The 17,964-nt window shown below is 39.0% G+C and overlaps 1 protein-coding gene across 3 annotated transcripts in view; it reads left to right on the top strand.

Annotated features, from left to right (window-relative positions):
• Positions 1-17,964, top strand: part of PRLR (prolactin receptor) — a 221,702-nt gene that overhangs the window by 80,303 nt on the left and 123,435 nt on the right. The gene's annotated exons all lie outside the window — the stretch shown is intronic.

Below are 17,964 nucleotides of genomic sequence, written 5' to 3' on the forward strand. Positions count from 1 at the left end.
GGACTTGGTAATGAACTGCCACTGTCCCCCTTTCTCCTCTGTGGCTGCCTCTGGCAAGTGTAGACTGATGTGTCCAGATGCAGCCCTCCAGTTCCCTGTAAATCTACGCCCCATTCCTTTTCCTATCTTCATCCTGTGGGGAGCCTTCCCAAAACAGCTTATCTCTCTTGCAATGCTCAGCATTTGCTCTGAGTGTCTTAGTGGAGACTGATTCACAACCAAGAACTGTGTCACAGGCAGCCTAGAGGACCAAAGGCAAGAGAAAAAAACCATGCTGATCCAAAGGAGCAGGTAAACAGAGACTTCAGTCTCAACAATGAAAGGTGTCTCTCCCCTCAGTTAAACAAGAAAACAAATAACCAGCAAACTGTTTTGATAAAGATGACTATTAAGGGCCTTGTACACAGTAGGTACTTACTGTTTGTTGAATTGAATTCATTGTCCCTTCCTCTCCCACTCCCTCCCCACAACATTCCATGACAAATGAGTTTTTTTCTTAGCTATCATTTTAGGAGAAATCAGGAAGGACTGTGTACAGATGATGAGTACGTGCCTTGTAGAAATGAGCCCTATACTGAGGTCAGGTAGCAACATCCCTTGGAATCAGTATATGTATATTTCTTCAATGACTGTATAGTCACCCTGATGTGGGTGCTCCCTTTTGTGGGGTACACCTTTTCTTCTTGAGTGACTTGTCTATGTCCTCCCTTCACTCCTCCTCCACAGGAGTCCAGCCAACTCATTAGGAAGCTTACTTGATCTCTCAAGAATTGGTGGCTTCCAAGGTAGCACACAAGGAGTCCCTCATTCCCTCTACATGAACAACTCATCATCTGTTTTTACTCTCATGTATCTCTCTGACAATACAGTTTCTGCAATTTCATGCAACTCCCTCTCTGTTATATAGAACTCATAATCACTATAAATCACTCCATTGCCTGTGGGGACTTGCAATTTGTACTTGCTCTGGATTCTGAGGTCCCAAGTTAAAAATCCTGCCTATGCCACTTACTACCTGTGCAACCTCTAAAAAGTTACTTAACCTTCCTAGGCCTCAGTTTCTTTTTCTGCAAAAGGAAGGAGTTTGACTAAATTGCTTTTGAGGTATCTTCCAGCTCAAGATCTATGACACTTTAATCTATGATTTTCTTGAGATTTCATATCCCTTGATCCATAGTCATATAACAACAGTAGAACACTACTGTTAAAAAATTCAGGGTTTGGTTTCAGGGAGCAATTTGAGTTCATTAATAACACTATGCGTGTTCTAAGTGTAATTCACCCCAATCTCTTTTCCTATTCGATCCTGGGCCCAATTTATTATTCATCTGCAGTATCAAGACTAATCCTATGGATGATCCACCCAACTGGACAATGGGTATTCTCCATCTCCATGTATGTGTGTGTGTGTAGATAAGTCATACTCTTTTAAGTACTTTTTGTTCTCATTAAGAGACTCTGTAACGATCCAGACCTTGATTGATGATCATCACAAAGTCATTCTCAAACAGGATCATATGGAGGGCCTCACTTCTGTGCTGTTTGGATGATGTACCAAACATCCTGCATGACAATGTCATGGCAATTAACCACCAGCAAGCTTTTGTCTCTCTGTTTTCTGTCTCACTTGTTATTAATAATTAGGAAATAATTAAAGTTATCTTCATGTTATGTCTGTCAAGGAACTTTATATGATTTCAACATATGAATGGAAGACGTCATGTTGGCAAATGCCCTCAAAGACAACATTCTGGTCTATTGAAGCAAACACTTTTTTATAGTCAGCAAACAAAAAGCATAGGAGGAATCAATTGTGTGTTAAAATGTTATAGAACATCATTTACATAAGCCTGCTGGTCTTATTTTTTTTTTTTGATGTTTTCATTAAGTATGAGAGACCACCTAACAGAGTGGACAGAGGGACATCATTAGAAAGCCATGGATTCAAGTCCTGTATCTGATAGATACTGTCTATGTTACCCTGGGCAAGTCATTGAATTTCCCTATTTTGCAACTTTTTAAGTTTGTTTTTTGGCTACCCTCATTATTTCTACCTTTGCATTGCATTAAAATAGATAACTATAATTTATAGGGCACTTAAAGATTTACAAAGCATTTATCAGCCTAAATGAATACTTGTGTTATTTTAATTGGGAGAATCTTCTCGAATTCTTCATAAAACTTCTACACTCAATCCTCTGCAAGAGATGTTGGTACATAAATGTCAGTGTTTTGTTTTTTCTCACCATCACAGAGCAAACTAAGCAGCTAACCCATGAATATTCTTGTTGCCATTAGATTAAAAAAATCAAACCACCTTTGCCAATTCCTTTACTGGTCTCTCCACAGAAAACCTGTCAGTCTGCCTTCTGTTTATCTACAGCTTACATTTGACTTGATATCTAGCAAGAATGTCAACCTTCATATGACTCATTTTCTCCAATGAGATGCTGATTTGTTCATTCAACAAGGATCTCACAAGTTAGCGAACCAATAATTAGTCCACAATTACAGACTGTCTAAAAATGGAGTGAATCTTAGCACCCTCTGATTCCTTTCCTGCTATTTTCTTCTATTCTACCACAATCATTACAAAGACATTTGATATTCTCTTTGTTTTGTGGGTTGCCATGGCCAAAGCATTCATCATCTAGTGTTCAGACTACAAATCACCAAAAAGAAAACCAATCCTCTTGGTGCGTAGCTATAATGGTCCTCAGAAAGACCACACAGTCTGTCATTGGGACTGTATTTGAAACCTTTCCAGCATGGTACACTTTACCAGACTTTGTATTCAGTTGACATAGTCTTCCAGTGACCAGTGTCATCCCCACACCCTGATGAAGCATTGGAGTAGGAGTTGATACAATAGGAAGAACACTAGATTTGGAGTCAGAGATCCTGAGTTCAAATCTTGTATCTCTCACTTACTACATATGTGATTCTCCTCAAATCACTTAATCTCTCTGAGACATAGTTTCATCTGTAAAATTAGGCAGTTGGACTAATTGAACTCTGAAGTTCATTCTAGCTTTAAATCTATGATAAAATGATATTATGCCATTAGTGGCAGTAACATAAGTTGTTTTCTAATAAATTAAGGATGCTGTTTACGAGACAGGGAGAGAAAGACACAGACAGAGAGACAGAGAGGAAAAAGAAAGAGAGAGAGGGAGGGAGAGATAGAGAGGCAGAGAGAGAGAGAGAGAGAAAGAGAGAGAGAGAGAGAGAGAGAGAATATTTTATGTCAAAGAGAAGAGGAGAAAAGCAAAGAGAAGAACTTCTAGAGAGCTGGTGAAATTGACACAGGTTCCACAATGTACTTTTTTTAGCTCAAAGAATCCTTTCCTTTCTCAGCATATATCTGCCAGGGTAGGGAACAACATCAGGGAAATTGTGCTAGGAAATCTGGGGAGAAGAGTAGGTGTTGTGATGAATAAGTGGGCAAGGGTTTGGGGTTAGGGGTGAACAGATGCCTTCTCAGCACTATACTTCCTGAATGATAATCACTATTTACCTGCAGCTTAAAAAGCCATAAGCTGAGGCAGCTAAATAGCACAGTGGAAGGAGAGCTGGGCCTGGAGTCAGAAACACCTGAGTTCAAATCTTACTAGATTTGTGACTCCGGCCAAGTCACTTAACCTTGTTTACCTCATTTATTCCACTTATAAAATAAGGGTTATAATAGCACCTTTCTCACAGGGTTGTTGTGAGGATCAAATGAGCTTATGTTTGTAAAGCATTTAACAGTGCCTAGCACACAGTAGGCACTTAATATGTAGTTATTTCCTTCCTTCCTTTTTTCTGCATTCCTTCCTTTCCTCCTTTCTCCTTCTATTCCCCTATTTAACTCTGTGCATGGTACATTAACCATACTCAGTATCTGTCCACAACTGGCCAGAGTTGTATATACAACTTTCCCTCATGGTCCGGAGAAATGGAATTTTCTGATAGAGACATAACAGATGTTCTGAGGTACCTGCCCCATTGTTCTACTGTTTGTTGTGGACAACTCCCAAGTTCTGGAACACCTCACGATGCTGCTGTGCACCCATGGCACTCAGTGCTGAGGAGAGAGCTGATCTTTCACCATACAATGGGCCTCAGACCACTTCCACTACAACATGTTTGTTTCTAGAGTATTTCCAGGCATGAAAAGATCCCAAAGTGAAAACAATGCCTTTTTCATTGTTCTTTGAGTCCAAAACTTAGGGAGAAAGATTTTGTCCCTCTGCTCTCACAAGAAGGCAGCCTGCCTAATTCCTAGTGAATTTGCTATTTGGGTACTGTGCAGAATAGAATTTCCATCTCATTTCCTTATTCACTTGTTTTTGGTTTTGTTTTTTTTCTCATTGTTGTTGTTTTTGTTTTTTGCTTCATATACAAGGTTGCCCATGGAAATTAAGAGCATCATTTTGCATTTGGGAATAGTAAAGCAGGGTAGATCAGGGAAAAGGATGAAGTACGTGTGAAGATAGAGCAGTCTTCCATTATTTTGACCTGGGATGTCTATCCCTATACCCTAACCCAGCACTGTTTCTCTGTTCCTTTTTAAGCTCTCTATTTATTTTCTTCTTCTCTTTTTTTTCCTCAATTTCTCCCTATTTTTTCCTTCTGACTTTCTCAAACCCAGGTAATCAGCACAAAAGCATCCTGGACAGCTTCATCCCAAGCTGCCTGGGCAACACTCATTGACTGAGATAAAGGAATGAATTCACCTTAATTCACCTTTGTATAAAGTCCTTTCAAAAATAAATATGCAATGTTAGTCTTGAGCCTGGCTAGTTAAACAGACCAGGTGGCTGAAAATGAATTCCAGGTAAAGGATGAGAAGTGGAGATAACAGAAGGCACATTGATGGTGTTTACATCATTGCTGAAAAATCAAGCAGGGTCTAAGCAGGGTGCATCATGCAGCATGGGGCTGACAAAGCTTCTTTTCCACTTGGCTGGGCAACTAATGGCTTTTGGTGGCTGCCCCAAGAGACTGCGGTGGCACTCACCTAGGTAGCAAATAGTGCCACATTTTGTGCCACATGTGATGCTTAACTGAGGTGATAAACCATGAGTCAATGGAAAAGAGCTGGTCAGGAGAACACTTTATCCAAGGGGAAGTATTGATGGGGCTGCAATCTCTTTAGCCACGTTTATTTAACATCCAGTCCTGAAGTTCTAGAGGTGAATTACAAGGGTAACACTAATTGGTATCTGGCACTTGTGCCTCAAGCTGAACTCTGCTGCTCAGATTCCAAATGGCTATCAGAAATTCCTACTTTCTAAGGGAGAGATGGATGCTGGGGAGTAGCTTTCTATTCTTATGAAGAATGGTGATCTAAGAGAAGGTAAGCTTCTGGAGACTGGGAGAGTTTTCATTTTTGTCTTGGCATCTGCCATGTATGCCATAATGCCTAGTGTATAACTGAGTAAGATAATGGAGAGAACACTGTCTTTGAAGTCAGAGGACCTGGGTCCAAATCTCATTGTTCATAATTACTACCTGTGTGACTTTAGGCAAACCATTTGATTTCCTAAGGCTTAGTTGCCTCATCTTTCAATGGAAAGGGTTGGACAAATGGCTTCTGAGGTTCCTTTCAGCTCAAGATCTATAGTCTTCTGTAACTTATCTATCAAGGACTGCTAGGTGGTGTAATGGATAGAGCACATGGCCTGGAAACAGGAAGGCCTTAGTTCAAATCCTGCTACTCCAGTTGTGTCTGCTTGATGGGATCTGACCTGACATTTTCAAATTGTTGGCCAGCCTTAAATCTGACAACCTCCATATTCATTCAACAACAGATAGGTCCCATGATATCTGCCCACTGGTTGATCTGGTAATTTGGTGAAGTGTACATTGCTTCATCCTCTTGCCCCAACAAAAAGAGTAGTGCCTATCAATCCATAAAACACAGAGCTCAAGACTAGTCAGAAGAGCAACCAAACAGCATTTTTCAGCTGTCTTGGTAATCAAGTTTGATTGACTCCACTGCATCTGACCTGCTCTCTTCCCTTGGGGGTTAATCTCCTTGGAACTTCTTCCGGGTTTATCTACCTCATTTTATTTACCCTTGTTTTGTATATGAAAAGAGAAAGTTGGACCTGATAACCCTGATAGCTAAGCTCCTAAAATCCTTTGTTGGGTCATACAAGCCTCCTTATAACTGGCATTACTGCTATTGCCAGATGACTGAGGGATTAATTATTAACCACCAAGCACACCAGGATCACATATTGCATAGAAAGCTAAACACCTTCAGAGGCATATTTCTAAAAGGATTTTGAATTCCACAGATGTCACTTCTTGCCATGTAGGATAGATCCAGAGCTGCTGGGTTTGTAAAAGAAGCCCCTGACTGTGAACAGGTAGAGTCGGACAGAGGAAACAGTGGTTTGGGCGCTGACTGTGATTCCTCTGAAACTGCTTTTTCCCTTGCCACCTTGGACTTTGACCCCTTCTGTAAGTTTGGATAAACTTAGCAAACATTGCTGGCTTAGCAAACATTTCTAGTTTACTTCATCCTGCAGGTACAGGAGCATTTCACTAAATTGGACTAAATAAGGAAAAAGTAGCCTGGATCATCAATTATCTGATCACTTTCAAATCAATGAAATAACTGTTAAAAGAATGACAATACCCATGTGTTTTAATGAATAGATAATCATGAGTCTTAGAGTCAAAAGAAAATGAGGTTCAGAAAAGTGAAATGACTTAGCCAAGGTCACACAGCTGGTTAGTGGCAGAGATGGGACAGAGCCCAGGCTTTCTGACCCAATCCATAGCAGGGACCTCCTTGCTTTTCTATTTGTTTCTCCATCCTTTTCCATAGAACTTTGCACATAATAAGTATGTGTTGTTGTTTAGTCGTTTTCAGTTGTGTCATACTCTTCATGATTCCATTTGAAATTTTCTTGATAAAAATGGTTTTCCATTTCCTTCTCCAGATCATTTTACATATGAAGAAACTGAGGCAAACAGGGTTAAGTAAGTTGCCCAGGGGCAGGATTTGAACTCAGGTCTCCCTGACTTTCAGGCTTGGCATTCTATCCCTCTCACCACCTAGCTATCCTAAGTGCTTAATAAATGCTTTTTCATTCATTCATTCATGAGACTTTCTTCCTCTTCATATGTACCTGTAAATAGTACCTGAAATTATTTAAACAGGGATGGCAAGAGGGGAGGGAGGAAGTTAAAATCTTACTGGAATTATTAATTTACTTTTCAAATCTTTTCTTCCAGAGGTAGTGACTAGAAAGTTGCCCTTGAATCAAGGATGACTGGTGAACTTTAATGAAGTTTTCCTGTATGTTAGGGAACCCCTGAAACTCTCCCCAGAACATAATCCCTTTCCCAACCTTGTGCCAGGAAGATGATTTCATCACTGAGACCACAAAAGGACCAGCTAGTGTATCCCTGCTCCCGGGAGGGGAAAAAAGAGACGAGTCCTTCGGCAGTATTCCACCATGCCAAACCCCAGAGACATGGCAGTATGAGAAAAACTGTAAAAATTGGAGTCAGGGAACTTGGGTTTAAATCTGGGCATTATTAGATATTAATTGTATAACCCTGAGAAGTTATTTAACTCTTCTGGCCCTTAGTTTCCTCATCTGTAAAACGTGGGAGTTAAACCAAATAATCACTGAGGCTTCATCTGGCTCTCATAGTTCCATCGTTGGAAGATTCCATAGGGGTCATTCCTTGCATGAGGAAATAGAGACCCAAAGAGTGGAGTAACGTGTCATACAGAGGCCAAAGGGTTAACTCTAGACTCAGGGGTGGGGAATCTGCCACCTAGAGGCCACATGTGGTCCTCTAGTTCATCAAGTGCAGCCCTTTGACTAAATCCAAACATCACAGAACAAATCCCCAAAGGGCCACAGTTGAGAACCTCTTAAAGGAGGTTCCCCATTTGTCCCAATGAAACCAATTGCCCAGGAAACAATAGAAGTAAAATTACTTGCTTATTGAGCAAAACATTTTTTAAACATCCAGGGGAATTGCATCATTTTTTTCCATAGGAAATGAAAGCACCACTGCCATAAGCATTAAATGATCCATTTTCACATGACAAAAGGAGCTTCTTCTTCACATCCCCAATAAATATGGTGGTGAGATAGCAGGCAACTGCGTATGACCTCTGGGGAGACGGGATACCAAGTATGAGCATTTAAATTGCATTCCTTCTCCTTAGATCATATATAAAACCTGAACTTTTTTTTTAAACACTAAGAAATGCCATGCTTCAGTTCTGTGCGTCAGGGTACAATTGAGTTGCTTGGGCAATATGTGCTGAAGGGACTCATCTAATCATCCTCATATGATTTTCTCTGAGGACTGTTTCAATTTGTGCCTCTTTCCTACCCAGAAATTCAAAGTGGGTGGAAAACATGGGTCATAACTTTCAAGTGTGACACAGAGTTTTGCTGCTCTGGATTACTGCTGGTTTCTTCTTTTTTTCATGTTCTTGATTTTCTTTTCCAATATTGTCTTGCAACACTTGCAGCTACATCTGTCTATAAAGAAATCCAGCCACTAATATTAAAATGAAAAGACCTGGGGGGAGGGGAGGTAGGGAGAACAGAGCCAGGAGGGAGGATGAGCACATGGTTCTAATATTCAGGAGCACTATTTTCTGGATGGAACTCTTGCTTCTGTGTGACTTTAAATATAACTGGTGATATCTTTACTTCAGTTTCTCTAGCTCTAGATCGAAGGGTTATCATTCTTCTTAAACCTATAGGTGGTAAGTGGTTAGGGTGTTGGGTCTAGAGTCAGGGAAACTTGTATTCTATCTCTGCCTCAGATACTTATAACTGAGGGACATGGGGCAAGTCATTTAACCTCTGCCTGTTTCAGTTTCTTCATCTATAAAATGAGGATAAAAACAGCACCACTATTGTCCCTTGTATCCATTGTTGCCCTAGTCACCACACATGAGGGTAAAGGGTGATTTAGGCTAGCAACAACCTTGCAGAGTTGTTGTAAGGATGAAATAAGGTAATATTTGGAAAGCACCTAGTACAATAACTGGCAAATAGAGGGTATTTAATAAATGCTTCCTTCCTTCTTTTTCTTCCATAGGCTAAAGGTTCCATATAACAAGGGCTAAAGCTTCCAGGATTAGGAAACAAGTGAAGTCCACATAGAGAGGATTGGAAGTGTGAGGCTGGCCATACAGAGTTGGAGTCAGTGGTGAAAGAAAAGGAATTAATATAGAAGTTTGCAAATCAAAAATAGAAAAGAATATGAAGATCAAACAGAATCCTAGGACTGAGTAAAGATTTTTGATCTGAGGGGGTCCAGGCTTTGATGCCAAAATAACCCAAGTGTCTTCATTTCACAACTCATTCATGCCATTTGCTGTTATTTTCTCCCTAGAGACCCATGGGTCTTTTTCAGTTGGTTTTATGAGGCCAGGCCAACCTTCCAGTTTTTTCTAAATCAACTTTAATGAGATAACTCTGGTTACACTCTCCTCCCATCCCCATCTCAGCTTCCAAATGGTCCAATTCAACATCTCCACATCATCCTGTACTATCAAATTCCTTCCTTTCTTCTCCAGCATTCTGGTAGTCAATGTTAATGAGTATTTAATCACTAAAAAGTCATTCATTTATTTGAATTCTTCACAGGACATTCACCTTGACACTGGAAAGCACTTTATATGAGCTTTCACCCCTTTTTAGCGACTCATTTGTTATTATTGTTCACAACTCATCAAACAGAGTTATCTCCATAGTCCTGTCATAGAATCATATATTTGAGAGACACCAAGAGCTTTTAGAAAGACTTTTTGTTCTACTAAATCAAATGCTGTCAGAAATCAATAAGTAGTAAACCCAATGGAGCATTATACTATCTACACCTCTCTCTAGTTATGTGACTATAAAATTGTGACTGGCTTTCAGAAACCTGCAGTGAAATCCTGCTGGTTTTCTTCTTATATTTTCATGAATAATATCTCAATGTATCCCTAGGACATTCTCATCAATATTTTTAATATTGCTGGTATATTCTTAGACTTTATTTTTTTAATTTGGTTAAAAAAAATCATAATCTATGATCTTTTTTTCATTTGTTTGGACTCTTCTTTAAGAAAATGTAAAACATGATTCCCAAATACTTTTAAAAGCCTCTCTAGCAAGTTTTTCTTCAAGTATTTAGTCAAGTCCAGCCATTTTAGCTGACTTCATCATCTTAAGCATCATTGATACTTTCTCACATCGTACATTGAGTATCAAGGTGGTCCAAATGTAACAGTTTCAGTGAAGGGACTTTGTAGTTCTCTAAACTTCAATGATATGAGCACCACATCACCTGGAAATAGGAGCATTTGAAAAATCTTACCATCAGTAGGGAGTTCTCCTTCTGTATGAACTTTGCTCCATCACTGTAGATTTGTTGGCAGATTTGATTCATTTTGTATTTATTTAATGTCCTCTTTTTATCTTGATCTATAAATGTTCTTGAACTGACCTGGTTTAGCTTATATTATCTCAAACTCTCTTCAGGATCATTTTGTTCTAAACTATTCTGGGTTTGCTTTTGGCTTTATCTTTTGATGAGGCAAAACTGCATCTTCCATCGTCATTCTACAGGTTGTTTTGGAAATGACCATGTACTCTAAACTCATATTGCCCTTGGCTGTCATGTCTGTCCTTGCCACTTGACGAAGACACAAAATATCTCCATCTGAGTCATACAATTCTCCATTTTCCATTTTGTGGAGTGGATAGTTTGCTTATATCATGCCATAGCCATCCTTTTGTGCTACACCTTTGCTGTAAAGAGTCGATGATCTGACTACACATAGGCAGAGGAGTCTGCAAATCCTGCTGCTACATCCTTAACCCGTCATTTCCTGTGTGTTAAGATATAATCAATTTCATTTTTTATTCATGCCATTGGATACTCCTCACATCCTGTGCCCTTTAATTCTCTTACTGATTGAAGTATCAAGTATTCTTGATGGAGAGGCACAAATCTTCTAATTCAGTCTACTTTCCTTCAGTCTCTATTATCCTTAATCCTGAATCATATTTTCCAAGTTATTTTTCACTATTGTCCCTCATAGTCATCATTTCCCTAATCGCCAAGCATGAATGTAAAGGGTGATTTAGGTCAGCAAATCTTTTCAAGTCCTCATGGAATTGTTTTATCTACATGTAAAGCACATGTGTAAACCACAGTTATCATTATGACAGTACGTGTGCTTGTGCACATGATGAATACTGCATCCTGAGATGACCAAGATTCCCATAAAATGATGTTTCTTGACACCTTCAGGCACAGAATGAAAATGATTCTACCAATTTCCTTATTCACTTATTTAAGGGAAATCTATGAGCCTTCCTCTTGTTCCTTGTTTCGGTTAACATAACAATGTCAAAATGGACAGTTCAGCTCCTTCTCTTGTATGGTCATCTCATTGGTCTTTAGACAAAGATCAAACATTGAGTGTCAGCAATTTCATGTATTTCTATAGATGATCTAAGAAGCTGGTGAGTCATAGCAATTGTTACCCCCTTTTCCACTATTCCACTAGTAAGTGACTGCATAATCAAAGGAGTTCTGCACAGGACTGAGTGCTGCTTTGGATTTTAGTCAATTTCATGACTTACCATGGCCAGCACAAATTCATCATCTGTTTATCAAGCCTCACATAATGAGCTTCTGTGCACTTATCTGGGCTGACCCTTGGACAACAGGCATCACACGGAGCCTTAACAGGACAGTAGAATCTACTGATTACTGATACTTGTATTGTACTGATACAAGCATTGATTAGGGAAATGATGAATGTGAGAGACTATAGTGAAAAATAACCTGGAAAAAATGGTTCAGGCTTAAGAATGAAGGCAAGTAGACTGCATCAGAAAATTTATGACTCTCCATCAAAGATACTTGATACTTTAATCAGTAAGAATATTAGTATCATATCTGTATGCATACATATACATATATACATGCACATATGTATATATACATGCACATACACACACACATACACATACACATACAGACATACTGACAGACTTCCAGCCCTGGGCTTGGGAGGTGTTTTCAACATTGAGACTACAAGAGGACTGTTTAATGTGCTGCTATTCTAAGGCAAAAAAGGGGGGGCAGGGCAGGAATCATTCCTCTCCATTCTACCATTCCAAACCCCGGAAACAAGGCAGTGTAGGAAAGAGTGTTGAACTTGGAATCAGAGAAGCTAAATTCAATCCTGGCATTGCTACATACTATCCCCTGACTCCAAGGCCAGCTTTATTTCCATTTTGTCACACTGCCTATGATCCTGATGTGATAACAGCTCCAGCCAAGGACAATAGCCATCAGTTAAACAGACATAATCATCAGCAGAAAACTGATTGTAATCAAATATCAGCTGGTTTCTGGAGGTCCCACAAACAGATTCGATTGGTAAAGAATAATTGGGTATTTCAGGTCTTTAAATGTATGAGCTGTTTTCTCTTCCTACCGAGCTGACAGCCCACAGCTATCATGTTCTTGGCTAAGATGTTCAATTCATTACAGCAAGTATTTGCTGAAAGTCTAGAGTGCTCAGCACTAAGCTACCCTGAAAGAAAGAAAGAAAGAAAGAAATTGAAGCTAATCCCTCCTCTCAAGTAGTTTATGATTCTTAGCTGGAAAAACAGAACATATATTCAAAGAAATAACCAGAACCATTACTGTCAAATACTGTCATAAGGTAGTATGGAAGTACCCAAGGGAGTGACAAGCACTCTGAAATAGGGATTGGATTGGGGGGAGGAGCAGTGGAAAGAGCTCTGAACTGGGGAGGGAGTCGAGATGATGGGTTCTAGCTGTGGCACTTCTACCACCCTGGGCGTGTTGCGTCATTTGGGAAGCAAGGTTAGCGAGAGGGCCTCTGAAATGTCTTCCAAACATTCTAGTCATTCTAAGGGTTGACTTCTGAGGTTCAGTGATCAGGGCACTAATCAGTTCACAGGATGGTGACTAGCTAAGTATTTAGTGTTCTTAAGTTTCTTAAATTTTGCTGATATATATATGTGTGTATGTATGTATATATGTGTATATATACATACATATATTTGTGTGCATACATATATACATTTGCTTCCTGTGGGAGAAACCCCATGTAATGAGCTCTCTAGAACATGAAAGCTATGAAGAATGGGTACACCTGAATGGTGAGCTCCTTTGGTTGAAGTCAAACTTATGATTTTGTGATTTCTTGTTGAAACTCAAATTGGATTTCAAACCCTACAAGATTGAGGGAAAGATGAGAAAATTCTTAAAATCATAATATTCTCACTAGCATAAATATTAATTATTTACAACATTATTCTTGCATTATGGCCAGAGTTTTGTTCGTTGGAGTTATTAGTAAGCCTGGCATAATGAATAGAGGGCTGGAAAACATAGAAAGGGGTAAGTGAATTCAAATCCTCCCTCAGACACTTAGTAGCAAAGTGACCCTGATCAAGTCATTTAACCTGTTTGCTTACCTATAAAATGGAGACAATAGCACCTCTCTCCCGGGATTATTGTTAGGATCAACTGAAATTATTTGTATGAAATGCTTTACAAACCTTAAAGCAATATAAAACATGACTTACTGAGTCTGGAAACTTTAAATTCGAGTTCACAGGAATTCTCTGGGCACATCTTTCAGTGGTTGTGACACACATTAATCACTGACACCAGTTTCCAGTGCCAAATCTCAAACAACTGCTAGTTTTTAAAATGAAGCCATGAGAAATGAAACATTTAGCCAAATACTAAATTTTACCTTTTTTTAACCCACATTTTGGAGAAAGACTTGAGTACAGCAAAGTGTTTGGGCGTGCACAGAATCTACCATTTCCAAAATTGTCACCAGTTTGAAAGTTTCAAAGGCTCTGAAAGAGCATCTTTTACCCATGCCAAGTGTTTTGGCTGTGGTCAGCTTTTCACTAGTGAAGCCAAGCAGAGGGTTGAGGCATTTATTCATCTAAGTCCAGCCAACTCTGAACAAAGAGACAAACTTCAAAACAAGAAGCTTAGGCCTCAGTGACCTGGGCATTTTCAGGGCTGAATCATTCCCATAATTGCTTCAATTCTTTACTTCACTTTGACAGTGTAAGTCTAGCCAAGGATGCTAAGATAAAATGCTAATTAATAAGTGAGAAACTGAATGTGAATGTTAAAAATTAACCAGATGTGTTAAGGAAACTAGAGGATGAGTAGAGCCTTGGATTTCGTACATCAAAGTTGACCTTGCATCAGCAAGCCAACTGCTTTGACATTTTATTCTCAGGCATGGTAGATATGTACCCAGCCATCTAAGCTTTACTGCCCTATTCCCTTCTGACCAACAACATGTATTTTCAAGGTCATTGAAAGTTCCAGCTAGAAGGGAACTTGGACATTATGGAAGATAACCTCTGTATTGCACAGATGCAGAAAGTAAGGACCAGAGAGGGAACTAAACATGGCTAACTTAGTCACTTAGTTGGTTAATAGAAGTACAGGAATAAGGGAAAGAAATAAGTATTTGTTAAGTATGCCATGAAGATATATTATTTAAATATTATCTCATTTGATCACCATTAGAACCCTCTGAAATAAATACTATTATTATCCTCATTTTACAGTTGAGGAAAATGAGGCAGGCCAAATTCAAGTGACTTGCCCAGAGTAACAATTAGGAAGTGTTTGAGGCTGAATTTGAACTCAGGCCTTCCTGACTCCAGGCTCAGTGCTCTATCCACTGTGCTACCAAGCTGCCTCATACAGTAGAATCCAGGTCTCCTCACTCCCCTCTTCGTGCTTTCTTTATATCACAATTGTTTTCCTCAAATAGTTTCCAGGTTTAGTGGTTCATAGAAATGTTCTGGGAGTAAAATTCGCCCATAAAAGATGAACTGAACTTGAAGAGACCATGCTGTAAAACAATGAGGTAACTAGCCGAGATGAAATACTAACGTAGTTAGAATATAGAAAAGTAGAATACTACATTTATGTATACGTACATCCATTGGACCAGATGTGCTGCCCTGTAACTGATTATATATGTCCATATATGCTTATAGACTTATTCTGTGGATAGGTTGATTCATGAGAATAGAATCAATGCCTAGACCTCAGAAATCCCAAATGTCTTTCCCACCTCTGCCAGCAGCACAATCCACAATGAGTGAACCCGTTTGCCTACTGATAAAGGAGGAAGATTACAATTTGTTTGTTAAGCCCTCTAAAATCCTATGATTATAAAGGTGCTAAGGAAACACTCCTTTGTCAGGTAAGCATGCTTCTTCATTAAAAAGGATAATCTTAGCTTTCAGCTTCCTTCTTCTCTGGATGATGTATAAATCAAACTCTGACATTTTGTTTCACCACGTCCCCTTCCCTTCCTTCTCATTCAAAAGTGGTTAATATTTTTCACACCATGGAGCCCTTTGGCAGTCTCATGAAAACTATGGTTGCCTTCTCAGAATAGTAATTTAAATTCATCAATAAAATATACAGGATACAAAGGAAATCAATTACATTGAAATCCAGTTATCAAAAATATTTTTTTAAGTTCATGGTCAAGAACCTTTGATTGTGTTTTCTCTTTCCTTGTGCACTGAAAATTACACTCACTTGGCAACCGCAGCGCTTTTCATACCACTTTCTAAGGCAGATTTATGAGTGGCTCCATTTTCTAGTTCGTTCTCCCTTCCTTGGCTATACGTCAATCACCATAAGAACTCTCTGACTCTATCAGTGACCATCCCTAATCTCACTGATGTACATCTGACTTTTCTCATAGCTGTAATTCAATCCTTATTCTGTCTGTCTTGTATCACTGCTTGTGAATTGAGGTCCCTTTTACAATGCAACCTTAATGGGATCCATTCAACATGAGTCATCCTACATCCAGTTTAAGCTATCTTTGAAAACAACTAAGTAGGAAACATCTTGCTGGCAAACTCAGGCACAGCCCTGGATGTGAATGTCTATCATCATTTTTGGTGTTGTTGACTTCAGTTGCCCTCAGTTATAATGAGTGAGAGAGCAAATGTTGCTTGTTAACATGGTTTAAGGGGAAAACACCAAGAATGCCAAAATCTCCATGCTAAGATCACTGACTGCATTGTTACAATGAAAGGAAATATTTGGCTCTGTATATAAATAATTTCACATTCATGTGGTGAAAAACTCCAGCACATTCTTTGGGTTGGAGTTCTGATGGGCCTGTTCTTTAGACAAGCTTGGTTTGTTTCTGCACTGAAGGTAACAGCCAAGAATTCCCTTAAGAATCAAGGGCTTCCTCTCCTACCAACATTGTTTGTTTGTGTCTGGGGAACAGAAGCAGTCCCCCTTTGTTCTAGTTTTAATGCAAGCATGTGTAGTTTTGATGTTTTCTGACTTGGATGACAATAGGGGAAAAAAACACCAGAAAAAAAAAGTGTTTTTGTTTTTTTTTTTTTTCCTTTCTTGAATGAAGTATACACCCAAGAGAGAAGCTCTTGTAAGGACTGAGGGTATTAGGGCTCAGTCTTTCAGAAGCCAGGGCCAAAATAGCCTACCAAAGGGCCAAAATGAAGGTAGCCAAAACACCAACAGAGATGAAGGCCTCAGGGCAAGTCAAAGATAAAATCAGGAAGTAGGAGTTCGGTGTCCCTCCCTCTTTATAGGAACTTCATGTTCTTTTCTAGTTTCCAATCCCAGTCCAGTAACCAGTGTTCAGATTCTACTCCATGAATGCTCACGGTCCCTCACTCTCACTCCAACATCCCACCTTGACCTGCCTACACCAGATCCTATGCCATGGAACTTTTATTATCTTTCCTCCCCCATTAAAACCTACCACTTTTGAGCTCCTTCAGGATCCTATTAGATGACTGAAAAGTTAATCTGATAAACTAGTGTTTAAAATTAATGTTGAACTATTGATAGTTGCTGCTAATTTCTCATTACATTTTATGAATAATTTGTTTTCCTTTTTAAAAGAATCTTCAATATGACCGCTAAAAAGGCCAATGTAATCTTGAGGCAGCATGGTGTAGTGTAAAGAGTAGTAGGTTGGGAATTGGTGAATATGGATTCAAATCCTGACTTTGCCTCTTCCTATCCCTTTTAATCTTTTTATTCAGCCAATCTGGGGACTAGGTTCCTCATCTGTAAGAGGAAGGGGTGAGACTGAATGACATTTTATATCTAATGTTCCACAGCCCTTTGGTAACTAATGGCAAGAATTTCAGGACACATGACCTTTATTGTATCTTCATTGAACTTAGAGGAAATACCTAAAAATTATGATACTATATGCATTTAAATTAATTTCAATGTAATTTTTTTCCTAAACAGTTTGCTTGTTCAATATCAAACTTTTAATAAAACTTGTTTTCAAGCATCTTAATAATAGAAGAGCTATGTAGAGACAGCTAGAGACCTAGCTGTACCTCTCAATAATTCATATTTTTTATAACAATTTATAGTTAAACAAAGCAACTTCAGTACAACAACCCTCACAAAACTACGGAAACGATCATCAATTCCTCCAAGATGTTCGGATGGGCCTGGTTTGGTAGGTCCATTCACCAGCCCTATCTTTTGCTTCTGTAATCTCTTTCAGAACCACATAAATTAACCCCCTAATCCACTTATTTTTCTCAATACAGGTATTTTCTTTTTTGCTCTTTGCTTTTATAGCCCCAGACAGAGCATGCTATTAACCCAAGATAATTACTTAAAAATCATCCAGGGGCGAGGGTGGTTTATTTAGTAGATTGGTTGTCTCATTGCGCAGTATGTGGCTAAACTGTCTGCCATTATTCCCAAGGTTTGACCATTGTCAAGATGCATCACAATCAGAAGGCCATTCTGGGTCCTTCCACATTGGATGTTCTGTCCATAATTGAGCCTTTCCTCCATTTAGTAACAATAATTAATAATAAATTCACATTTAGATAGCACTAAAGGTTGGCGAAGCACTTGACAATATGTTTTCAA

The sequence above is a fragment of the Notamacropus eugenii genome, chromosome 4 (genome assembly GCF_028372415.1).
Source record: "Notamacropus eugenii isolate mMacEug1 chromosome 4, mMacEug1.pri_v2, whole genome shotgun sequence".
NCBI lineage: Eukaryota > Metazoa > Chordata > Mammalia > Diprotodontia > Macropodidae > Notamacropus > Notamacropus eugenii.